Here is a 26,541-nt window from a genome sequence, read left to right as displayed (position 1 = left end):
TTGGAAGCAATGGAGACCATTAGATATTGTGCTACTGAGGTAAGAATAATTTTTAGTTAGTCCAAACACCTCTGAAGTAAGATGAGTGTGGTAAGACTAAGCGCTTGTTTTGGTTAAAATAAATATTGAAATATGGCTCGTTCATTGGTACTTTGCATTGAAACAAGGCGTTATAGGATTAATTTTTTTTAAAACTCTCATAAATCGTAGATGTTAGCCATTTATTATAAGCGAATAATAGTGCCAATTTCTTGGTTTTATTAAAGACTCTAATTTCAGATTCCGTTGTATGGTTTGTACTACAATTTAAACCCTTTGAAAATGGAAGGTCACTACACCGTCATCGCCGATGAAACTTTGAAGAAAATGAAGTTAAAGTGACACATAGATTTAAAATATTTCTAAAAACGCTTCATGATTGATTTCGAAACACTGTCAACTACGTTTTTCTAAATGTTTTTAGCTATACCGGTAAACTAACCGAAAACATAGTGGATTTTGGTAAAATTTATGGTCCAGGAAATGGTACTGGTCTTCTCGGAATGTTGGTGAAAAATGTGAGTTCAAGAACAACAATTTTCAATTAATTTTTTTTGGCGTAAAAAAACAGTGTGTGTATAGAAATAAAGATCTTTTGGGCTAAGACTAGAAAAAGCAAAAGATAAGAAAAAATGTAATGACTGAAGACCCAGATATTAAAAATTTCAATAAGTTATTTTAGAAAAATTGCCTGTCTAATTTTTTTTAACCAAAATTGCATTTGCACGAATTATTGTAATCATAAAATTATGCACTATTTTTGAAAACAAACATGATAGGGCAGAGTATTAAGTTGATCTTCAGTTCTTAATATTAGAAAAGTTCGCATCAAAAAATTCATATTATACCCTTTCCATTGTATTTTGTTCCACGACTGGCTTATTCGGATATGTTTGCATTACCTCCCACTATTTGTGTCGACAATTCAAAATGATATAAAAATCTATTTTAAAATTTTATAAAAGTTGTGGTTTAATTAACTTTGGCGTCAGCTTGAGGAATTCGAGAACGGTTATAATTGGATTGATGAATACACAAGAGAGTAGCGAAACAAATAAGTGGACACGGATAAACGGCGGGCCGTGTATCTCTTTCATTGTTGGACTTAATTTCAATTATCAAGACTATTTAAATCGAACAATAGATTAAATAGACGTCTTAAAGCCCTTATCCTATCCCCAATCGTCAAACTTTTCTACCAAGAACTACAATTGTTATGCTGACGCTAAATGTAAACGATGTCACTTTTGTTTGATTTATAGCAATGCTTCAACAATAATTTAAAAATTACATGAATAATTAATTTGGAAAAATGGAAATTTGGTGAAAAAAATCGAAGATTACCAAATTTTCAAATAATTGATATTGTTTAAAAATATCTCTATAGTGAAAATTTTTAATGTCTGGACTTAAGTCATTCTATTTTGTTCACTTATCCTTAGCTTTATCTACTAAAACAGTTCTTTTCCTTCAATCTTGATTATATTTCAGATTATATTGCATTTTTAAAACCTGCACTACCATAATCGGGAAAAAAAGAGCGCTTAGTGGCAATGTTGGGAAAGACTCGTCATTATTGTTTAATGATCATACATCTCGATTTCGATATAGACCATTACTGTTTTTCTCACTGACTTAACCCATGATAAAATTTTGTAAGTTCAAGTCAAAGTATATTTTTAAAATTATAAAAAGTAATACTTAAATTAATGAAACTATGCAAAGGCTTTACCCTGACGTTGGATCTTTATGTTCGTTCCCAGGCGTAGTGAACGAGTAATTTTCTTTAGTAACGTTTCTTTTTCCCTCACTTTGAAAAAACTTTTAGGTTATCTGTTCGCGAAAATTTAGTCTTTTCACCGAAAGGTCATATTTATTTTACGAATTCTAAAACTACCCTTAGATAACTTAACCACACATTAGGAGTCCGGAATATAGTTTTGATGAATTTTTTCAAAGAAGCAGACACAGTATGATAATCGTCATATCCAATCAAAAAACTATCCTAATTCATTTAACCCAGAATGAAGTCTTATCTATGGGAGGTACCTCTCCCTTAGAATATGCAGAAGGCAAACACAGACGATCCTAGATTTGTTAGAAATACAATTTATCACTTTTTTAAATTAGGAATCGGATTTTGCTTTTAATCTGCAGCCCATCATGTACGAAAATTTTAAATACCTCGACTTCACTCCTGTCGTAACTGAAGATAATTGGATATATTTAAGTTCCGGGAAGCCAATTTCTTCTCACGCATACCTCGTCGCCACGATTTCAATATTTGATTCCACGGTAAGCAAAGATTATCACTTCGATTACGAAATATTATGCGTGCGTTGGCCTGACTCTACAAATTATAAGTGAGGATTGAATATTTAAATAAAAGAAATTGAGAAAACTAAAATATTAACTCTCCGATTCGAGAGAAAGACTAATTATATAATCACTGACTCGTGTCGAAATACTTAAGCATTAATATTCCTATATACTTAAGTTACTATTATGGTCTAACGAAGCTTAAATCGTTGAATCGTTCTCTCTACTTTCTCTAATTCCTTGGACTTATGATTAAATAAATATATTGATATCCATGATATAAAATGGTAGGAAACGGTTTCTAACTTCCAAAGACGTTGGATGTGGTTCAAATAAGCGAACTTTGATGGACTGGTAAACTAAAATCCTATCTAACGTCTTTGGATCTACATACCGATAATTCCACCTTCACTCAATTAAAAGCGGATGATACTCCCTACAAAATGGGTCCGTTTTATTTGTGATGTTTTCCTTGCAGGGTTATAACTTTAAGAGGAATAGCGCCTATTTTATACTTTTTCCCAAATTTTTCTGAATCTGCTTGAAAATTTGGTAGAAGCCAATAAATACAGATTTGTGTCTGTGGCGAAGACAAAATCATAGACCAGAAGATAAGGTTGATAGATGTCAATAAGTAGAAATTAATATCTGTATGAGAAAGATAAAAATAAAGGACGGAAGATGGTGGTGTTAGAAGCCAATACGTAAAGATTTGTGTCTATGTGTGAAGGCATAGACCAGGAGATGGTGTTGTTAGAAGTACAGATTGGTGTCTATGTGGGATAGAACAAGACAAGGGACAAGATGGTGGTGTTAGGAGCCACTTCATACACATTGATGTCTATGTGAAATGGACAAATATAGAAGACTATGTTAGAATTCAATGTTCAGAAATTGGTGTTTCTGTTCAATGAACGAAGAACAAGGCAGATGAGCAAAAATGTGCAATAATAATTTATTGGGCTTAAGAAGAGTAACATAGTGAAATTATATCTTCCAAAATTCAGTGTCCTGTAAATGTGGTTCGAAATGTCGAAAACGTTAGCTCCAAACTGCAAACCCGGTCTCTAGGGGTGTAAAAAAACACAAGGACGATTACGTCTAGAACAGAACCTTTTCATGACATACCTCACTCTCAAAATTAATAACCACCACGTCAAAATTTAATACCAACAAAACAAATTTTTTATTGCATCGATAAGCGCGGTGAGCGAACTCTTAATGTGCTTGTGAATGATCAAAACGAAACCAAAATACGAAAGTCCTAAGCTATGCATAGGAATGATAATATTGAGATAAGCTTTTTAAACAAAATTATGACGACCCTCTTTTAGTATTTGAGCTGGCAGTTAATGAGGTACAGGATTAGCCAGGATCTGAACGACGACACCAAATCTTTGGTGAAAGCTATTAATTTTCGAACGAGCTTGAAACTAGACATCATCTATTATTGTTCATTTGATTAGGACGTAGTTTCTTCAGCATTAATTAAATTTCACTAATTCTATTTTTAGGTTTGGATATTTTTATTTGAGTCTTTTTTATTCTTTCTCCTGGCTCGTACGTTGTTGGAGAAATGTATTGGGAAAAATTACTGGGGTCGACTCTGCATGAAAAATATCTTTGAAAATATTCAAGCTCTCTTATTTCAGGGTAAGTACAAATAAGGCCCTGCTTCGATAAAACTACTTATTATACATTAAATAAAAAATGACAGGTATAAACGTGTCGGTAAACAGAGATTGTGAGAGGATTATGATAGTGGGATGGTTGCTATTTTCATTTTGGATCGCATCTTCGTATACAGGATGTCTTCTCGCCAAATTGACATTATCAGAGAAACCATGTCAAATACAAACAGTGAAAGATATGCTGGAATTTCCAACACGTCGGGTCATTGTGCACAAGAGCACATCCCTCGAAACGTACCTTGAGGTAAATGAATACATTTTTGTCTTTTGTTGCACCACGTTGTTTTCATTTATATGTTAAAACGAACCTATCTCTCCCATGTAAACGTTTGGAAATGATTAATTAGAAACCGTAACGTGATAAAACAAAACGGGAATTAGCAACATTTGAAATTTTAGATAGCATGATATACTAAAGATTATTATTAACGATATTTTTATATAAAACAGGTAGAGAAAAAGAATATGTTTTTAATTATTTTATGTAAGCAAATTGAATATTTCTTTGTTTAAAGCTAGCAAATTGAATATTACTCAATTTCAAGTAAGCCCATTATGCGTTACTATAATTCAAAGCTAATAATTTCGAATAACTACACGGTACCTTAATTCTCATTTCCTAACAAAGATAATTTGAGGCTAACCTCTCAAAAAATACAGGTTGACGCTAAGACCCTCTAGCCAAAGGAACTCTGGTTTGTAGTTGAACATCTTTGATTGTGAAAACGACTTTTAGTCAACAACCAACCAGGGTTCCAATTAAAACAAGTCGGCCAAGGGCTTGTAATAGCAGCCACATCGTTATCTATTTAATTAGCACACAAATAAAAACCCAAAAAAATCAGAACTATCCGACCCCTCAGATAAAAATTCAAAAGTATCCGACCATACAGATAGAGAGGTATCCTCCCCCTATCCCCGACACTTTAGAGATAAACTAAAGGATGAAAACTCGAATGTTTTATCGAGTCTCTAAGGCTTAATGGTAGCGTGTCTTACTGCTGTGCCAGCGACCCGGGTTCAATTCCCGGGTGCGATGTGAAAAAATTTTAATTAAAATAAAATCTCTAACAGAGCTCAGCTACCCCGATTGGTGTGAGTTCCTTTTAAACTAGAATCTAACGATAACGAAAGCGACAACCCCGGCCACTACTACTAGTACTACTACTACTACTACTACTACGACTCGTCTCAAACTAAGAGCCTCATCGTATACTACGATGTGGCTAAAAAACCAGCCCAAATAAAAACTGCGGGTTTAATTGGGTTTTACTAACCATAAAAAACTTAATAAAACCATTACTAAGATCTTCAATTATGATAAATTTGAATGCTAGAATAATTTCATTTTAAACATATTTGTAGTTTCAACTTCAAAAGTACCATTCAATATTATTTATTATTTTTTATGAAACATTTTTAGACTTTTATTAAGCAATTACTTTTGAATGAATTTCAACCATGCACGCAGCTGCTAGCAGCTAGAGATAAAAAACCTAGTACCCAGTAAAGCATAGAAAACCCCAATAAAACCCGGTAGGCTGGTATTTTTAAAAAGGGCCGGGTTTTTTTAACCCTGTTACAAAGCGCTTCAGCTTATCTTAAAATCCACTTGAATACCTCGATTTAACTGATGTAGAGCAAACTTTATATTTATAAAAAATAATTACGAAATCAGAAAATATATTTAGAGTTTTCGATTTATATTTTTCGTCGACATAGGGATCGACTGATTCTGATATTCGAAAGCTGTGGGTACTATCTATGAAGAGCAAAGGAATTATTCCATTTAGTGATTTGGACATCCAAAATTCTTTAGAAGAAATCTATAATGAAAAACAATTTCTGTTCATGCCCGAACTCTTAATTAAAGATGGTTTTGAGCAGCTAAGTTCTTGCACTGAGGATTCAGATAGATTCTGTTTATCAAAGTTGGCTTTTCCCATCCGAAGCGGATTCAACTCTTCCTACGCCAATATATTTAAAAAATGGTAAACGTTTCTTTTAAATTTTTAAGAACCTGGTTCGTTCTTCTTCGTATTATTACACTTCAGTTGAACACTATAATGCAAATTTGTCTATTCACAGTTGTTACCAGCTTTTTGAAAGTGGAGTAACATTTAAATCCTTGAAAGAGGCTTTCTGGACGGGAGAGAGATGTTTTCTGAAGACTACAGAAAACGAAGTTGTTCAACTACACTTGAAGAGTTTTTTCGTTCCACTATGCATATTGGGACTTGGGTTCACATTTACTTTGATTTCAATTTGCATCGAAGGTTTACACTCAATTGGTAACAAAAAGTAACTGAAGAGTGTTAAAAAAGAAAATCTTACAAACACATAAATAATACACAGAAGTAATCATTCAAAACATCAAGTTCAAATAAAAATGGATTTGTACACGTTCCAATATTATTTACGGGCCAATTTAGGTTGCCCACATATTTTATGAAATGTAGAATACTATGTAAGTTAATTCCTTACAAAAACATTCTAAAAAAAACTCTATGAAGTCCTGTAGAGCTCTAAAGAGTGCCTAGAGTGTGCTAAAGAAAAACCTTTTCTCTTTAAATTTCCAATAAGCACTCTAAGCAATGTTTTTCAAATTAAATCTGTTTAAAATGCTGAAAAATTCTTTATTTTTCACACTCTTAAGAATCAAAATTTATTTTTCTCGAGAGCAATTAACAAATAAATTTTAAATATTTATTTTTATCAATAGTATTTGAGTTAAAAAGATAATTTAAAAAATTGAAATGGCTAACACGCGGAAGATACCAGGTTCGAGCCCCATCAGATACATGTTTTGACCATCGTGATTGGGCATAAAAATAAGCTAGGTTTCTTGGAAAACTCAATATTAGTAAGTATCTATAGTGTAGTGGTCATCACGTCCGCTTTACACGCGGAAGGTCCCAGGTTCGAGCCCTGCCAGATACATACTTTGTCCATCGTGATTGGGCATAACAATAAGCTAGGTCTCTTGGAAAACTAAGTCTAACTACCTAGCTATGGTGTAGTGGTTATCACGTCTGCCTAACACGCGGAAGGTCCCAGGTTCGAGCCCTTGTAGATACATATTTTGACCATCGTGATTGGGCATAAAAATAAGCTATATTTCTTGGAACACTCAGTATTACTATGTATCTATGGTGTAGTGGTTATCACGTCTGCCTAACACACGGAAGAGCCCAGGCTCGAGCCCCATTAGATACATGTTATGACCATCGTGATTGGACATACTAATTACCTATATCTCTTGGAAAACTCAGTATCGCTACGTATCTATGGTGTAGTGATAATCACGTCCGCTTAACAAACGGAAGGTCCCAGGTTCGAGCCCTGGTAGATACATGTTTTGTCCATCGTGATTGCGCCTAACACGCGGAAGATAAAAGGTTCGAGCCCCATCAGATACATGTTTTGACCGTCGTGATTGGGCATAAAAATAAGCTAGGTGTCTTGGAAAACTCAATATTAGTAAGTATCTATGGTGAAGTGGTTATCACGTCCGACTTGCAAGCGGAAGGTCACAGGTTCCAGCCCTGGTAGATACATATTTTGTCCATCGTGATTTGGCATAAAAATAAGCTAGGTCTCTTGGAAAACTCTATCTAACTACCTAACTATGGTGTAGTGGTAATCACGACCGTTTCACACGCGGAACGTCCTAGGTTCGAGCCCTGGTAGATAAATATTTTGATCATCGTGATAAGATATTAAAAAAGCTAGATCTCTTAGAAAACTCCATATTACTAAGTATCTATAGTGTAGTGGTTATCACGTCCGCTTTACACGCGGAAGTTCCCAGGTTCAAGCCCTGGTAGATAAATGTTTTGTCCATCGTGATTGCGCATAAAAATAAGCTAGGTCTCTTGGAAAACTCAGCATTAATGTATCTATGGTGTAGTGGTTATCACGTCCGCTTCACACTTGGAAGGTCCCAGGTTCGAGTACTGGTAGATACATCTTTTTACCATCGTGATTCGGCTTAAAAATAAGATAGGTCTCTTGGAAAACTCAGCATTACTACGCATCTATGGTGTGTGGTTGTCACGTCCGCTTCACACTCGGAAGGTCCCAGGTACGAGTACTGGTAGATACCTATTTTGACCATCGTGATAGGACATTAAAAAAGCTAGGTCTCTTGGAAAACTCAAAATTACTAAGTATCTATGGTGTAGTGGCTATCACGTCCGCTTTACACGCGGAAGGTCCCAGGTTCGAGCCCTGGTAAATACATATTTTGTCCATCGTGACTTGGCATAAAAATAAGCTATATCTCTTGGAAAACTCAGCGTTACAACGTATCTATGGTGTAGTGGTAATCACGTCCGCCTAACACGCGGAAGGTCCCAGGTTCGAGCCCTGATAGATACGTATTTTGTCCATCGTGATTGGGCATAAAAATAAGCTAGATATCTTGAAAAAATCAGTACTACTACGTATCTAAGGTGTAGTGGTTATCACGTCCGCTTTAAACGCGGAAGGTCTTAGGTTTGAGCTCTGTTTTATACATGTTTTTACCATCGTGATTGCGCGTAAAAATAAGCTAGGCCTCTTGGAAAACTCAGTAGTACTACTTATCTAAGGTGTAGTGGTTATTACGTCCGCCTGACACGCGGAAGGTCCCTGGTTCGTGCCCCATTGGATACATGTTTTGACCATCGTGATTGGACATACTAATTACATAGATCTCTTGCAAAACTCAGTATTACTACGTATTTATGGTGTAGTGATAATCACGTCCGCTTCACACTCGGAAGGTCCCAGGTTCGTGTACTGGTAGATACCTATTTTGACCATCGTGATAGGACATTAAAAAAGCTAGGTCTCTTGGAAAACTCAAAATTACTAAGTATCTATGGTGTAGTGGTAATCACGACCGCTTCACACGCGGAAGGTCCCAGGTTCGAGCCCTGGTAGATAAATATTTTGACCATCGTGATTGGACATACTAATTACCTAGATCTCTTGCAAAACTCAGTAATACTCCATATTTATGGTGTAGTAGTTATCACGTCCGCTTAACACGCGGAAGGTCCCAGGTTCGATTCCTGGTAGATACATGGTTAGTCAAACGTGATAAGATATTAAAAAAGCTAGGTCTCTTGGAAAACTCGAAATTACTACGTATCTAAGGTGTAGTGGTTATCACGTCCGCCTAACACGCGGAAGGTCACAGGTTCGAGCCCTGCTAGATACATGTTTTTACCATCGTGATTCGGCATAAAAATAAGCTAGGTCTCTTGGAAAACTCAATCTAACTACCTAACTTTGGTGTAGTGGTAATCACGACCGCTTCACACACGGAAGGTCTCAGGTTCGAGCCCTGGCAGATAAATATTTTGATCATCGTGATAAGATATTAAAAAAGTTAGGTCTCTTAGAAAACTCCATATTTCTTAGTATCTATGGTGTAGTGCTTATCACGTCCGCTTTACACGCGGAAGGTTCCAGGTTCGAGCCCTGGTAAATACATATTTTGTAAATCGTGATTTGGCATAAAAATAAGCTATATCTCTTGGAAAACTCAGTATTACTACGTACCTATTGTGTAGTGGTAATCACGTCCGCCTAACACGCGGAAGGTCCCAGGTTCGAGCCCCATTAGATACATGTTTTGACCATCGTGATTGGACATACTAATTACCTAGATCTCTTGGAAAACTCATTATTACTCCGTATCTATGGTGTAGTAGTTATCACCTCCGCTTAACACGTGGAAGGTCCCAGGTACGAGCCCTGGTAGGTACATGTTTTTACCATCGTGATTGGGCATAAAAATAAGCTAGGCCTCTTAGAAAACTCAATAATACTAAGTATCTATGGTGTAGCGCTTATCACATCCGCTTTGCACGTGGAAGGTCCCAGGTTCGAACCCTGGAAGATCCATATTTTGACCATCTTGATACGATATTAAAAAAAGCTAGGTCTCTTGGAAAACGCAATATTACTAAGTATCTATGGTGTAGTGGTTATTACGTCCGCTGTACACGCGGAAGGTCCCAGGTTCGAGCCCTGGTAGATAATTGTTTTTACCATCGTGATTGGGCATATAAATAAGCTAGGTCTCTTGGAAAACTCAGTCTAACTACCTAACTATGGTGTAGTCGTTGTCACGTCCGCCTAACACGCGGAAGATAAAAGGTTCGAGCCCCATCAGATACATGTTTTGACCGTCGTGATTGGGCATAAAAACAAGCTAGGTGTCTTGGAAAACTCAATATTAGTAAGTATCTATGGTGAAGTGGTTATCACGTCCGATTTGCAAGCGGAAGGTCACAGTTTCCAGCCCTGGTAGATACATATTTTGATCATCGTGATAAGATATTAAAAAAGCTAGGTCTCTTAGAAAACTCCATATTACTAAGTATCTATGGTGTAGTGGTTATCACGTCCGCTTTACACGCGGAAGGTCCCAGGTTCATGCCCTGGTAGATAAATGTTTTGTCCATCGTGATTGCGCATAAAAATAAGCTAGGTCTCTTGGAAAACTCAGCATTACTATGTATCTATGGTGTAGTGGTTATCACGTCCGCTTCACACTTGGAAGGTCCCAGGTTCGAGTACTGGTAGATACATCTTTTTACCATCGTGATTCGGCATAAAAATAAGCTAGGTCTCTTGAAAAACTCAGCATTACTACGCATCTATGGTGTAGTGGTTGTCACGTCCGCTTCACACTCGGAAGGTCCCAGGTACGAGTACTGGTAGATACCTATTTTGACCATCGTGATAGGACATTAAAAAAGCTAGGTCTCTTGGAAAACTCAAAATTACTAAGTATCTATGGTGTAGTGGCTATCACGTCCGCTTTACACGCGGAAGGTCCCAGGTTCGAGCCCTGGTAAATACATATTTTGTCCATCGTGACTTGGCATAAAAATAAGATATATCTCTTGGAAAACTCAGCATTAAAACGTATCTATGGTGTGGTGGTAATCACGTCCGCCTAAAACGCGGAAGGTCCCAGGTTCGAGCCCTGATAGATACGTATTTTGTCCATCGTGATTGGGCATAAAAATAAGCTAGATATCTTGGAAAACTCAGTACTACGAATCTATGGTGTGGTGGTAATCACGTCCGCCTAACACGCGGAAGGTCCCAGGTTTGAGCCCTGGTAGATACATATTTTGTCCATCGTGATTGGGCATAACAATAAGCTAGGTCTCTTGGAAAACTCAGTCTAACTACCTTACTAAGGTGTAGTGGTTATCACGGCCGCCTAACACGCGGAAGGTCGCACGTTCTAGCCCTGGTAGATACATGTTTTGTCCATCGTGATATGGCATATAAATAAGCTATATCTATTGGAAAACTCAGTATTACTACGTATCTAAGGTGTAGTGGTTATCACGTCCGCCTAAGACGCGGAAGGTCCCAGCTTAGAGCTCGGGTAGATACATCTTTTGTCCATCGTGATTTGGCATAAAAAAAGCTAGATATCTTGGGAAACTCAGTACTACGTATCTAGGGTGTAGTGGTTATCACGTCCGCTTTACACGCGGAAGGTCCCAGGTTTGAGCCCTGGTAGTTAATAATTTTGTCCATCGTGATTGGGCATAACAATAAGCTAGGTCTCTTGGAAAACTAAGTCTAACTACCTAACTATGGTGTGGTGGTTATCACGTCCGCCTAATACGCGGAAGGTCCCAGGTTCGAGCCCCATGAAACACATGTTTTGACCATCGTTATTGGGCATAAAAATAAGCTAGGTCTCTTGGAAAACTCAATATTACTAAGTATCTATGGTGTAGTGGTTATCACGTCCGCTTTACACGCGGAAGGTCCCAGGTTCGAGCACTGGTAGATACATATTTTGTCCATCGTGATTGGGCATAACAATAAGCTACGTCTCTTGGAAAACTCAGTCTAACTACCTTACTAAGGTGTAGTGGTTATCACGGCTGCCTAACACGCGGAAGGTCGCACGTTCTAGCCCTGGTAGATACATGTTTTGTCCATCGTGATATGGCATATAAATAAGCTATATCTATTGGAAAACTCAGTATTACTAAGTATCTATGGTGTACTGGTTATCACGTCCTCTTTACACGCGGAAGGTCCCAGGTTTGAGCCCTGGTAGATACATATTTTGTCCATCGTGATTGGGCATAACAATAAGCTAGGTCTCTTGGAAAACTCAGTCTAACTACCTTACTAAGGTGTAGTGGTTATCACGGCCGCCTAAAGGCTCGTTTACACAAGCGCGAGAATATGAAGCTTAAAGAGGAGAGATGAAGCTGACACGTGTTTTTGTTTCTAGCGTGACCGTTCACATGCCCGCGAGAATATCACTTGAACGAGCTTTTGCTTAGAGATGAAGCTGATTTTCCGAATAAGCTCGCGATCTGCCAAGGTAGATTTTCTCGCACGAGTTCAGCTTAATCGGAATGTCATGTGACTTTTGCTATCCAATGACAAGCATTTGTTTAGCCGGTGCATGGTCGGTGGTTATTATGTCTTTGTCTGCTAGTCATTTACGCTTGATTTTGAGAGTAAAATTATACAGAATAGAAAGAACCATGTCTTTGAAAGAAAAACGAACATGAAAATATTTAAAAATCCAACAATAGAAATTTTTCGGAGAGTTGGGACAAGTCCAACATTAATTATCGAGCATGAACTTGCAAAACTTAAAATGGGAAGCCATTGCTTGGATAATAAAAATAACAGGCAATTAATATTATATTAAATGATAAGGTCGTTACTAGTCCCGCCGCCATTTTGCATATTTACCGTCTCGGCTTCTCGCAAGAGTACCCAAAAGCGCGCTAACATGAAGCGCCTATGTGAACGATAGGCCTCGCGTAGAGAACAAGCTTACGCCGAAACCGATTTTTTGCGCGAGATACGACATCATACTTCGGAACCTACTTTCCGCTTCAGCTAGAGAACCTCGCGCTTGTGTAAACGAGCCTTATGCTTCATATTCTCGCGCTTGTGTAAACGAGCCTTTATACCTGTTGTAAGACACAATTTCAGGGGGACTGCACCCACACACCTGATCAAAGAGAACTACGGTGCACGTGGGTAACCGATGAGTTGAGGTACGCCGTAGAACGAGGATACAAAATCACGCGGATGTCCGAAGCCTGGTCATTTCAAATAACACAATATGATCCCAATACTAAACAAGGTGGTCTTTTTAAAGACTATGTAAACGCCTTCCTCGAATATAAAACTCTGGCTAGCGGCTTCCCTGCTGAATGCTTCACCCAGGAAGACAAAGAAAAGTACGTTAAAAATTACAAAGAAGTCGAGGGGATCGACTTAGACATCGCTAAATTTGAAAAGAATGAAGGGTTTAGATGCCTAAGTAAGCTCATGTTGAACTCTTTTTGGGGGAAGTTCGGACAAAACACCAGACACGCCTCAACAATATAATTAAAGACGCAAAGACCCTATACGAACTGCTTCTTAACCCAGACAAAGAGGTAAAAAGTCTCTTGACTTTGACAATACCATCTTAGTCAAATCAGAAGATATTGCTGAAAACGAGATAGCTCACAAGCATACAAACGTAGTTAAAGCGTGCTATACTACGACTATGGCACGCCTTCACCTTTTAAAACATCTCGAGATGGTGGGAGACCTACGTTTTTATATGGATACGAACAGCCTGATCTACCTCTCGCCAGATGGAGTCCCTATACTCCCCACAGTATAATTAAAGTTAAAGGATTTTATTTAAATTCGTCTACAGAAAACCATGTTAACTTTGATATTATGAAGAAACTCTTAGGTGTTAACAACCAGGGGAAACTAGAAATGAACTCGGTACAAGTACCCATTGGCCCTCAAGTACGTCGCCTGCCCAATCACACCCTCATTACTATAGATCAAACGAAAACCTATCAGGTAGTCGTCGATAAAGTAAGTTTGCCCAGATTACAACACGAACCCTTACGGGTTTCTTAAGTAAATTTAAATTTGTAAAATTATATAATTGTATAACTTTTTAAACATTTAATTGTATAGTTTTTAAGCATTTAATTAACTGGGGTTTTGTCTTCAGACTTTTTTTTATTAATTGTGATTAGTTTTTTATTATTAATTATGATTAGTTTTATTATAATCAGAATAAAATTTACCCTTAATGTGAAATAATTTCATTTCTTAATTCATAAGCCTACACAATCAATCAAATATTGACAGGAAAAGAGAGGAGAGCGGGAATACCCGGTCCCCCGCCTTAACAGTGGCCGCCATCTTTGTTCGCTATAATGGCTGCATATTCTCTAAAGATTTATGAGAAGATCCTGACGACTGGCGTAGTTATCTCAGAATGGATGTAAGCTCATATACTAAATTATATAAAAAAAGGACTTGGTTTGCCCAAGCCTAAAAAACAAAACGATAAGAGATTTTTCCAGTTGACTGAAGCGCGGATATTTTATTTTTCTATATAATTTTAAAGACAATCTGTATTTTACTACGCTTTAATTCAATCTCCTGATTTTACTGGTAATGGAATTATTTCCTACAAATTAATTGAAATAAAATATCTTATCTCAGATTTTTCAATTCCATTTTCGTAAAAATTTTATCATGAAAAAGCTGAGATAAGTAATATTTAATTTCAATTAATTTATAGGAAATAAATCCATTACCAGTAAAATCAGGAGATTGAATTAAATTCTAAAGAGTAGTAAACTACGGATTGTCATTAAAATTATATAGAAAAATAAAATATCCGCGCTTCAGTCAACTGGAAAAAACTCTTATCGTTTTGTTTTTTAGGCTTGGGCAAACCAAGTCGTTTTTATATAATATCTGTTCCTTCAGTCTGCATTTGTTTTAATCTATTATAAAACAATGTTTTGCCTGAAATGCGAAATTTTTCACTTCTAGGACGAGATTAAAAATGGTTCTACACTTCTACTAATTCTTATAAGATACGGCTCACAATTCGTTTTAGAACCCGAGCTTTATAGTCAACTTCAAAACCAACATCCTGCCACGAGTTTTAAACTATCAAAGCCGCATCTTTTACAGTCCACTTTACGATTGCAATTATCCATGACATTGCGTTCACTGCCCTTGTACGTTTACAGTGGCCAGTTATTTTAATTAAAATACCTAGGCCACAGGTCCAGTTTTAAAAAAATCCTTATTTCCAACACTGATCCATTTATCCTTCAAGCTTTTACAATCACCCATTGCATAGACTCACTCAATAGTCTGCCTAAGCATGGATTTATAATAGAAGCTTACGCTTCCTTGATATTTCACTCACCTTAAAACGCGCACATTTATTCCTCGTCTGAAATAGTACCACCCTGGCACGCGCGTTTGTGACGTAGAATTTGAGGCAAATTCAGAGGGGGGGTTGAAGTTTTTCACGTGATCGAGTAGTAATTTTTAATATAGCGCGCGAAATAATTTTTAAAAAAGCTCGCGCGCACGCGCGCCGAAAGAAAAAGTTTGCCTCAATTTCTACGTCATCAGCCCCCCCAGTCCCCACCCGCGCGAATTTTCATGACAAAAATGTGTTTAAAATCAAAATGCCTTACTGAAGGCTACAGTGAAATATCCATGAAGCGTAAGCTTCCATTATAAATCCCTGGCCTAAGTAAGGCAATTTAAGCCTTGGTCGAAACTAACATCTAAAATATAAATTAAAAAGGTATCTTAAGTATAGAATTTCAACCGAGACACATAATTAAACGAAAATTAGACCCGCCAGAGAAGTTTTTAATAAATATAGTGTTATATTTATTGAAAAATATCAAGTTTAAGTTTCAAGGCGGTGAAATGGCAATTTAGCGTCGTCTACTGTAGAGTAACGAACAATAAGCGTCGTCTGCTGTAGAATAATCTTTTGAGGTACTTACATTTTTAATTAAATTAACATACTTAGACTTAATTAAATTTGATGAAACTTGAAAAAGGCACACCTTGAATAGTTACTTGTTAATTTAAAAGTATTCCGAAAGCTAACTTCCATGTAGTTTTTAAATGATTCGATGTACAGGAGCACCAAAAACCCCATGTTATTCCTATGGGAAAATCGGCGAAAATCTGTGAATTTTCATTTAACATTACGGGAGGGTGTGGGATCTTATCTAGAAGGGCCTACCGGCCCTCTAGAATAAGGACTTGGCATTACCAGGGATAGATTAAATTTTAGAAGTAGGAATGGAGAACGGTTAGTATTTACTTCAGTCCGACTCATAGCCCTGTATAGAGCCCCTCTCTCCAATACGTAACGAAAAGTTTAAATTATCTCCTCCTAGGCTGCTAGCTATTTTTTATTCAGTTCCTTCTTTAGATACGTGTATTATTTTGGATAGCACTCTTACGGAAGCTCGCACGTCGCGCTACCTGCCGCCGCCGCCGCCCGATGTCAAAGTGGCCTTACAAGGGCCGTTTTCAATCTATGACTGGACATCAGTTAAGTATGAATCATTTGAATAACAACACAAGGAGAGCCTCAGTTGTCTCTAAGCCAACGAAGAGTATTTACTGACCCCTGGTGGTAACTTGGCGAAAACTTCACGTAGCATTGCTTCGCTAGTACTTGGGCAAACCGAATATCTAATTTCCTTTACCAGCATCTGGTGGCACACTACGAAATCTAATCTATTATTATAATATCATTGAAGCAAATTAAAATATAATTTCTAACGCATTCCCTTCCCAGATAAATGCCCCAATTCATTCAAATGAACAAACCGAATTGGCTAAATTGACAGATTTGTACACGTAACGAAAGATTTGTCCACGCACCGACAGATTTGGGTGGAGCTTAAACTATTTTCCTACTACAAATCCTATGTTTCCTACTATATTTTGGAAGAAACGACCTTTGGAAGCAACGATCTTTGGAAGCAACGGGCTTTGGAAGTAATGATAGCCACCCGCGCAGGGGTGCGCAGGGCGCAAAGTACTGAGAAACCTAGCTGGCAGCCCGGCTAAAAACGATTTACGTAAGTCTTAAAGCCAAGGAAGTCAAGGTCACGCCATAGAGTTAAGAATAATATGACTAGATTTACAATACAAATTTTACGGACACTTTCATGAAGAACAGATAAACTATTTAACCTAATATACAGGTGGAAAAGATCAGAGTGCCCACATTTTTCTGCCATTTTATAAAAAAAAACTCGAGATCAATGAGGAAATTGTAGTCCATTTTCCAGACTCATGGCAATTTAATTAAAGAATTCTCTGGCACCCACTAAACAAATCGTTCATGTAGTTTCAAATAATCACAAAAATGCGAAATTTTAATAAATCAATACAATAATGTTAATGAAAAATTGGTTTTAAATAGCAAAGCAGTTTTCGTAATCATCATTTCTCGCTTGAATGTTAATGTTACGAATGTATATTTCTGAAATTATAGGTTATTGACGTATATATAATTATTTTAGTAGACTTTTAATCCGAATTAAACAGTAATAATAAATTCAAGTGATTTTGAATTCCGCTTTTATCTCTAGGTTACAATATATTTTATTCAATGGGCAGCGAAAAGAGAGGGAGAAAAAAATCGTATCCGGTTCCTATCACCGTGTCGTCTTCTCGTTCAAATTTGGCGGTTATCGCTTTAAGTATCTGTTTTACTTATCAATTTTACATTATCTTAAAAGTTATTTCCACCATTTGACCGTCGGTGTAGTGCGAATTAATTAGAAAATAACTTCAATTAGTTATAGGGAACAGTTGCTCTTGCTTATTTTCTGATTTTAGTAAGTGGTTTTATATAAATCAACTACACGTTGTTAGACCTGAAGTCGGACCCACCGAGAAGCTTCGGTCTGCTACCTATGTGAAAAACCCTTCACATCGAAGGACTGGAAAGTTAGAGACCATACATGGGGGCGTATCGTGGAGCAGCACACAATACTTGCAACCTGAAACTGAAACCGACGCATCATAGTCCCGTCTTTCTACATAATCTCAGTCGCTACGACGGGCATCTTCTCATGCAGCAGATCGGACTAATCAAAAGTAAAAGAATCGATTGCATTCCGAGCAATCCATCTCCTATTAACTAGGACATCTACGTTTCGTCGACTCGTTTCGGTTTTTAGCTGCCTCCCTGGAAACCCTCGTGGGGAACCTGGCTAAAGGAGGCTCCGAGAAGTTCCCAATTCTAAATTCCGTGTACAACCCTGACGAGGCCGCCCTACTATTGAGAAAAGGGGTCAATCCTTAAGATTTCATGGACAGTACAGAAAAATTCAACCGAGAACAACTACCTTCGAAGGACAGCAGCTTCAACATTTTAACTGATACACACATCAGTGACATCGATTACAAACATGCTCAGAGACCTTCAAGATAAGAAATATGGGGGAGTATCACGATCTCTACATCACCGCCGAAACTCTTCAGCTAGCTGATGTCTTCGAACCGTTCCGGAACATCTGTATGAACTACTATAAATTAGATAGCGCTCATTCATATACGAGCGCGGGTTTCGCTTGGGGAAGCGCCCTCTATATGACGGGTGTGGAGCTGGAGCTGCTGTTGGATCCGGATATGCATCTTATGATCGAGAGAGGGATTCGCGGCGGTGTTTCCATGATTAGCCACGGCTTAGCGACAGCCAACAATAATCTTTTTCCCGATACATATGACCCGGAAAAACCCACAACCTTCCTGACGTATTTGGACTGCAACAAGCTATACGGTACCGTCATGATGGATCCCATGCCGATGAGAGAATTTCAATGGAGCAATTCCACCCCAATCGAAGATATCCTTAACCACCCAGATGATGATAAAATGGGGTATATTCTCGAGGTCGACGATCATAATGATCTGCCACTGACACCGCAAAAGCGATCTATCGTAACCTCAGAGTTGTCCAATTACACCAAGGAGCAGATGGAACACTTGAATATCCCGCTGAGAGACTCTCTACCTAAATTGATTCCGGATCTTAACCGGAAAACCAATTACGTCGTTCATTACCGTAATCTGCGATATTACGTCGAGAAAAGGATGAAAATCAGTCAAGTTCACCGAATATTGTCACGTGTAGAAAGCACGAGACGGGTTAATTTAATGAAAACGATCTTTATTTGTAAATATGGTACACTGTACAGAATACGTAAACGCGTAGGGGCAGCGGTAGAACCTGGACGAGGGGACGTAGGTTTGATGCGCCGAGGATCCTTCTCTTCGGCGGCAGAACTCTCGCGAAGCGCGGCTTTTCAGCCTGAGGTTCCCCGTGAGAGAGCCTAGTTTCTCGGGGCGAGCTTTTCAGCTTTCCTTCCAGAGTCCCTAAACCTTAGCAAGCTGGACTTTTCAGTCTTTAGTTCCCGCTAAGGCTGCTTTCGAAGAGAGAGAGAGCAAATGCCTCGCCCGGCCGTCGTTTTATACCTTTTGCGCTCGTTGCGAGACTGTCCGTAACTTCGAATGAGTTGGCGCGCGATTCAAATGATGCTCCCGCGACAGCTCCCCGCAAGAAAAACAGCCGTCCCGGCGGTAAAAATAAAACGAAGAACAAAATGAAACAAAAAAATATACACAAAACCAAAAAATAAAAATAAAACAAAATAACACAAATTATAACGGGAGGCTTTCGTCGGCGATGATCTCCTTGAGCATACGGCGGCGAATGAACACGGGGTCAATACCGATCGGGAACGAAGGGGCATCCACGAAACAATGAGCGACGAAATCACATACCAAAAGTCCACTCGTGGCAGCGGGGACTGGGGCATAGAAGGGATGGGCAGTGATGGCTAGCGAGTCAGGGTCAAAGTCAATGATTTCTCGGAGGGCAGCTTCCGTGGCGAGGTATTGGCGTACCAAGTCGAGGAAAGTGTGGGAAGGGGCGACGTGATGAAGTATCAAGTTGGAGGTATCAATGATGATTATGTTCCAGCGCACTGAGGTCCGATACGGGGGAAGGCGAGGAATCGATGGGCGAAGAGATCAGGCACGAATTCGGTAAATCATGTAGCCTGGGTGTCCGAAATTGTCACCAAGTCATGGGCGAATTGGGCTCGGTAGACAAACACGGTGTGATCAGGCAAAGCACGGATACGATAATGTAGATAAAAATCCAAGACGAGCGGTGAGAGCTCGGAGCTGAGTAAGCCCCGCGGGTCGAACGGCGATTCTTGAAGGCACTGCATATCCCGTGTAGAGAGGGATATATTGTACTTTGTAATGATGGGCGTTAAGCCTAGCGAGGCAGGTTCCAGTGTCGGAGGCGAGGATTGACCGCGTGCTGCACGACGAGCGTCCCGGCGATTCCGTTTTTCCAAGAGGCGGAGAACGGCGGGATGCAGTGGGTCCGACAGTTTTAAATTTTGCAGTTTGTTTTGAAACTTCGTACGACGGCGTTGATGGGAAGGTTTCATAATGACCAACGTGTATATTTAACGTAACGTACTAGCTGTGTAAGGGGACTATGGTGGTATCACGGAGTAATGGGTTCAAAGATATTCCGAACGTAATGAAATGACCGTTAGGCACTATTAGATAGCCGGTCCGGAAGGGCTTTATTCCGGGTCGACGGGGAAGTGTGTGGGGGAGTGCACCGCTTGTGTCCCCCTTAGTGGTCCCTTGTTCGGGGTTTATAACTGCAGGTGCATCATCCGAATAGAATTCGAGAGTTTTTGAGGATGTTTGTAACGAAACACGCAAGGTGGCGGTAGGCGGGTCCGCTGGCGTAAAATCATTACGCGGGAAATATGGTTTCAAACGCTCGACTGAAACTATGTCAGATTTTGATCCTTCTGGGTTATAAATCTAGTTATTGAGTAATTTTTCCGAAACGACAGGAACCCGGCGTGGGGTTTTGAGAAAAACCAAATCACCCTCGTTATATGACATTTCGCGGCGAGTTTTATCAAAACGTTCTTTATCCCTTCAGCTGGGCCACAGAGTGGCGAGAGGCAGCTAAATCACGGGCTCTTTGGGCGTAAAAGGTATTCTCGAATCCGAATTGACTTGTTATTGTTTTGGCCGGTAATTGAAGAGTGGCGTCAAGGCGGAGGTCGGCCTCGTAGCCATGGAGTAGGAAGAACGGGGTATTTTTCGTAACGTCATGAATAGATGTATTGTATGCGAAGACGACAAACGGCAAAAATCGATCCCAATCGCGATGGTTTCCCGCGACGTATTGGGCCATCATATCGGCCAAAGTATTGTTGAAGCGTTCCGTTTGCCCGTTTGTGCGCGGGTGGTAAGCCGTCGTACGGCGGTGCTCTATCGTGAAGAGTTTGTTAATCTCGCTTACCAATTTATTGACGTTTTCGGTTCTCCTGTCAGTAATTTTCTCCCGGGGTGCTCCATAATGCAGGATTACATCCTTAGTTAGAAATATTGCGTTTTCTTCAGCCGTACTTTTCGGAAATGCCTTTGTCACCACTCTGCGGGTGCAATAGTCTGTGCAGACCAGGATGTGGATATTGCCATCATATGATTGAAGCGGGATCGGTTGGAGGAAACCGGCAGGCTTGACTGTATAAGTCTTCCGGTTTTGACAGGCGACGCATGACTGGACATAATGTGTTACGTGTGCCAACATTTTTGGCCAAAAGAAGCGTTGACGAACGCGTTCCCAGGTACGCCTCAGTCCTAGGTGACCGGAAATGACGTCGTCGTGAAGAGCAAACAAGATGGCCGTTCGGATTTCATTGGAAGCCACTAGAACTAATTTCAGCTCGTCAGCTGTTCTTATCCGACGGTGGATTCACAAGTTCGAAGCATTTAGCCGTCTTAACTAGTTGTTTAGGAGCTGAGATTGGACGAGATTCGAAGAATTCTATCAAAGGAGCTCTGTAGTTATCTTTTCTCTGCAGGCCCCGAATATCGTATTGGGAAAGGTTCAAGTTTTCCGCGAGAGTTGTGACTGATACGAGTAAAGAATAGTGGGTTTCTGGCGCTGCCTCAAATGGAAAGCAACACGTGCAGGTGTTTTCGACTGTCCTTTTATTTGATGATAGGTATAATTCTTGTAAGGTTAGAGACAAGCGCGCGAGGCGACTATTTGGGTTTTAGAAGGAAGTTAACGAACAGAGGCCATGGTGGTCCGTAAAGACTGTAAGGGTACGGCCGTAAACGTAAGGCCGAAATTTGTTTACCTCAAAAATTACGGCGACACATTCTCGTTCGGTAGGACTTTAGTTTCGTGCCGCTGAGTTCAAAAGACGGCTGGCCTAGGCAATAACGCGCTCCTGTCCGTTCATACGCTGCTTCATAATAGCTCCTATTCCGTAGGCCGATGCGTCTGTGTGGATATCGACAGGCAAATCCCAATGGGTATGTGCAACTATAGGAGTAGAGACGAGACAGTCTCTTATGTGTTTAAATGCGCTTTCTTCCGCCGGGCCCCACGTAAAAGGATGCCTTTTTTCAGTTCTGATAATGGTCTCGCGACGTGGGTAAAAACCTTGATAAAAACCCGGCAGGCCCAGGAACTAAACCCCTCGATGTTTGGAACTTGGCAACTGCTTCTAGATTCCGAGGGTCCGGAGAAATGCCACTTCTATAAATAACATGCCCAAGGTACACAATGCAATGTTAAGCAAAGGAACATTTGCTTGGTTTTATTTTAACTCCGGCTGTGCAGAGACACATCAGCACTTGGTCTAGATGACTAAAGTGAGCTTGCAAATCCTTCGAAAAGATGACTATATCGTCGAGATATGCCATGAGTCGCTGAAATGTTAAAGGTGCGTTACAGAGAACCACTCCGAGTACAGTGAACTCATATTGACCGTCGGGCGTAACAAAACCGGTTTTCTTCTTGTCCGCTTCATTGATATCGACCTGGAAATAAAAGGAGGCTTTATCCACGGTTGTAAATAGAGAAGCTCCTGCCAAGCGGTCTAGGGTATCATCTATCCGCGGGAACGGGTGAACATCCTTTTTTGGTAACTTGGTTTAGTTTCCTCCAATCTACGCAGAAGCGCCAGGAACCGTCGTGTTTCTTGATAAGTATGACAAGGGCGGCTCATGGAATGCAGGATTCCTGAATCGTTCCGTAGGCAAGTAATTTTTCGACTTCTATTTGCAGAACCTCTCGTTCTTTTAGAGGTTTGTGATATTGATGGGAGCGAACCGAGGCTAACTTCCCCGTGTGTATCTGGTGTTGGTTTAAAGAAGTTCGACCAGGTCACCTTCAAATTTGGAGGAAAAGGACGAGTGTTTTCGTAGGAGCGTTAACAAGGCTTCTTTCTGAGACAGAGTTAATGATGGGTCGATGTCCAAAGTGGATGGTATATCCGTAACTCGGTATGCGCTTAAATTCCGCAAAAGTGATAGTTTCATTGTTAAAAATTCTCTAATTTGACCTAATTAAACATCACTCTTTCGTCATTAAGAAATGAAATTTAAGATAATTTTCCATTTAGGAATACTGGTACAAGAAGCTCCAATCGAAGTACAAAAACTTTAAATTTGGCTTGAAAGGGGTCGCTTCTGTAGAAAAGGCCAAAGGAAAATATGGAAAAGTCCCAATCCAAAAGAAGTCTACAACTGTCGACAAATTTTCCACCTCTATAGACTTAAGATCTTCAGCCCTAGCAGTGTGTGATGACCTTTCAATACTGGACTCTGAAACTGGAATTCGCGATGAAATAAAAGAAACATCGACGGTAGATGGACCTGAAACCATTTCCTTAAAAACTTCAGCTAAGCCGCTACCATCTGTAACCCAGAATGATGAAAATTAAGATAAAGATGAGCCAATAGAGTCTGGATGCTGCGACTGGATCCAAAGCTTCGGATGGGAGATGCAAATCTCCACATAGGTGATGTTTGTTCGTGGTGTGGTACCATCTCAAATTGAAACTAAACCCGCTAAATCCACGAAATCCAAAAGCCCAAGCAATAAAGAGTCCTCGAATGACTCGAATTTCGAAGATGAATCCAGCCTTCAAGAGCATATAAAATATATGCAACAAGAAATGGCAAAACATAACAAGGACTGGATGATTATTGACGCGAGGATGAGTCGGACTTTCCATCAAAGGCGGTAAATTATATATAAAAAGACCTTGGATGCCGTATTTAGCACTTACCTGGCTCTTCGAGATATTAGACAGTTTAGAGAATGTTATTCCTATCAGAATATTTTCTCATATGACTAACATCAATTATATTTCCGATCAATTTGGAATTTAAAAGGTTGACCAAGGTCGACATTGAAGAAAAATATCAAGAATCCTTTGAATTACTTTCAAATAAAATTTGGAACTTAAACCAAAAGGAATCAGTGGAGCTAAGGGCTGAATTGAGGGGAAACGTAACGACTTTAGTGGACCCCGAGTCACAAACTAGTAAGTGTCATTGTTTTTCCTTTACTATACACAACCACAAATATATTTCTACAAGAGATATTTGTCTCCATATCGCATTATCCTTGGCAAAAATACCTTGATAAAAAAAACTGTTTTCTACGATTTAGGAGCAAAACAAGCATACACTCTTATACTTATACCAGGGAATTTAAAAGAGAGCCACATGCAGTTCTTCTGCCAAAAAATTAAGTGTCTAAAACAATGGTTAAAACACTAGTTGTCGTCTATACAGGAAGGAACATGTTTTCAAGTGATAAGTATGAGTTATATATTGATCGGGAATTGGTCACACAGGCTTTTGAATTTTTTCTGCCATGTGTGCATTTTTTGCCTCCTTTTGGATTTTCAATATCGAATACCCTGCCGTTTTGACAAAAACATTAAGCTTTGTTGAGTCTTGTTTTCTAGGTTTGAACTCAACCAAACTATCTGCTCAGGTGAAGGCATTATCAAAAAAATGTAAAAATACTGGCAAGTGTTAATAATAAATTGTTGCTTACAAGAACATTTTTAAGTTTATTGCACATATTTATGCAACCCCCAAGCTACGGTGACTTTCCTTGTAATGGCGAATTGTAAGTTTGCGCTTTATCCTTTGGGAAAGGAATTAGAAAATCCGTTCTAGGTTTACACATATAGACCAGTTTTATACTTTTAAGGTTATAATAATAGTCATTTAATAGTTTTAAAATACACCATTTTATTGCTATAACAATGGTTCTTATATATAATAGTATTCGTTTAACTACAGGCCAATACCGGACTTTCAGCATCGCATTAATGGTTTCCAATCAAAGCATTAATAGTTTCATTTAAGACCATTAGGACATTACATATAAACTATTTTTGCAAATATTGGTTTTCAGTCATTATATTACTCGGATGAATTTACACCACTACGGTACTTTTACCCGCGATAATTATAAGAATACGGTTTAGGTTCAAACCATTGCGAGCTTTAACAGTACTGCAATGGTTTAAACAAGATAAACTAATTGTTTAATATTAAACCATTGCAATTCAAACCGAACGGTTATAAAATAAAAATGTTCTGCAACCAATCCATTAGAACTTAAAATGGTTTGTATGCAAACCTTCCAGGGTTTGAGTTTTGGAAAAAAAGTACAAACACATTTATGGTTTAAAAAGAAACCTCTATTTTTTTCAGTGTAGGGAATGTCCGTACAACTTAAATTACACTTACTGAGATGTTGAGAAACATGTGAACAAGAATCTGTGTGCCCTAACTTAAACGGTACGCGACTAGAGTAATCGGATCGCAGGAATTCACTAATTCAAACTTAGACCGTTAGAGGGTCGGAAGGTCGACCTATCTCGCCGATGACAGGTGTTAGCCACTAGGGTGTTGTAAACTGAACTCCTGACTGGCTTCTTGACTAATTTTACACTGCCTTGTGCTCTTGGCTGGTCAAGGTTTATATACATATGACGTTCCCCTCGGAAAAATTTTGGTCGGCTTGAAATTCATAAGTTCTCTCTGGTTGAGCTTCAGAAGTTTAATGCTTTTTTATAAGATTTAAAACATTTTTCATAAAGCTTAGTTAAAGGGCCACACTTTCAATTTTGTTACACGAAAACCCTATAATAATCGAGCCTGGGATTCTTATTTTCAAACTGTGCAAAAGAAAAGAAACCATTTAAATTGGAAAGGGATGCGCATCATCCTAGCTTATGCTAGTGGCGAATAAACAGTGACAATAGAGAGAAACTACGCGAAATCTATATTTAGCAATCCTTACGCTTAAGTGTAGCTAGCGATGTTATGTAGTGAACTTGCCCGTTTATTTTAAATTTGCTACTTTTACTCGTTAGTAGCTAGGGATCATTGCTTATTTTTTTACTATTTAAGCGATGACAGAATAAAAATTTGGGTAAATTATTGTAGTGGTCCTTCCCATGGTTGACTTTGAAATGTTGATGTTTTTATATGGAAAGAGAGCCAATCGGCCTATTGACTTTGAATCAAAAATAATGTTAAATTTACGTCACGCATGGATAAACCCTCCGTCACACCCATAAGAGTGTGACAAATTTAGTTTACGATCCCTAAGACACATTTATTTTAACGTGTAATTTTTCATGTCTATTTTGTCTGTAGATAAAATAGGCCTTAATAATTTCCTTTCCGAAAGTAAGCGGTCTAGCGCAAGGGTCGGAAGGATTTCACATTAAGAGACCCTTTAAGGGCCTTA

The 26,541-nt window shown here is 38.9% G+C and overlaps 6 non-coding genes across 6 annotated transcripts; all 6 read left to right on the top strand.

Annotated features, from left to right (window-relative positions):
* The first annotated feature begins 7,944 nt into the window (after positions 1–7,944).
* Positions 7,945–8,017, top strand: TRNAV-CAC (transfer RNA valine (anticodon CAC)). Its single transcript has one exon. It is a non-coding gene; the product is annotated as a tRNA-Val (tRNA).
* A 339-nt stretch (positions 8,018–8,356) lies between these two features.
* On the top strand, positions 8,357–8,429 carry TRNAV-AAC (transfer RNA valine (anticodon AAC)). The gene has a single exon. It is a non-coding gene; the product is annotated as a tRNA-Val (tRNA).
* Positions 8,430–8,907: 478 nt separating this feature from the next.
* Positions 8,908–8,980, top strand: TRNAV-CAC (transfer RNA valine (anticodon CAC)). Its single transcript has one exon. It is a non-coding gene; the product is annotated as a tRNA-Val (tRNA).
* A 1,580-nt stretch (positions 8,981–10,560) lies between these two features.
* TRNAV-CAC (transfer RNA valine (anticodon CAC)) lies at positions 10,561–10,633 on the top strand. Its single transcript has one exon. It is a non-coding gene; the product is annotated as a tRNA-Val (tRNA).
* Positions 10,634–10,973: 340 nt separating this feature from the next.
* On the top strand, positions 10,974–11,046 carry TRNAF-AAA (transfer RNA phenylalanine (anticodon AAA)). Its single transcript has one exon. It is a non-coding gene; the product is annotated as a tRNA-Phe (tRNA).
* Positions 11,047–11,794: 748 nt separating this feature from the next.
* On the top strand, positions 11,795–11,867 carry TRNAV-UAC (transfer RNA valine (anticodon UAC)). The gene has a single exon. It is a non-coding gene; the product is annotated as a tRNA-Val (tRNA).
* The last annotated feature ends 14,674 nt before the right edge of the window (positions 11,868–26,541 follow it).

This window comes from Phalangium opilio, unplaced genomic scaffold (genome assembly GCF_054372755.1).
Source record: "Phalangium opilio isolate 3A_F unplaced genomic scaffold, DU_Popi_V2 ptg000040l_1, whole genome shotgun sequence".
NCBI lineage: Eukaryota > Metazoa > Arthropoda > Arachnida > Opiliones > Phalangiidae > Phalangium > Phalangium opilio.
The sequence above is the reverse complement of the archived record's forward strand: the minus strand, read 5'-3'. Positions and strand labels throughout refer to the sequence as shown.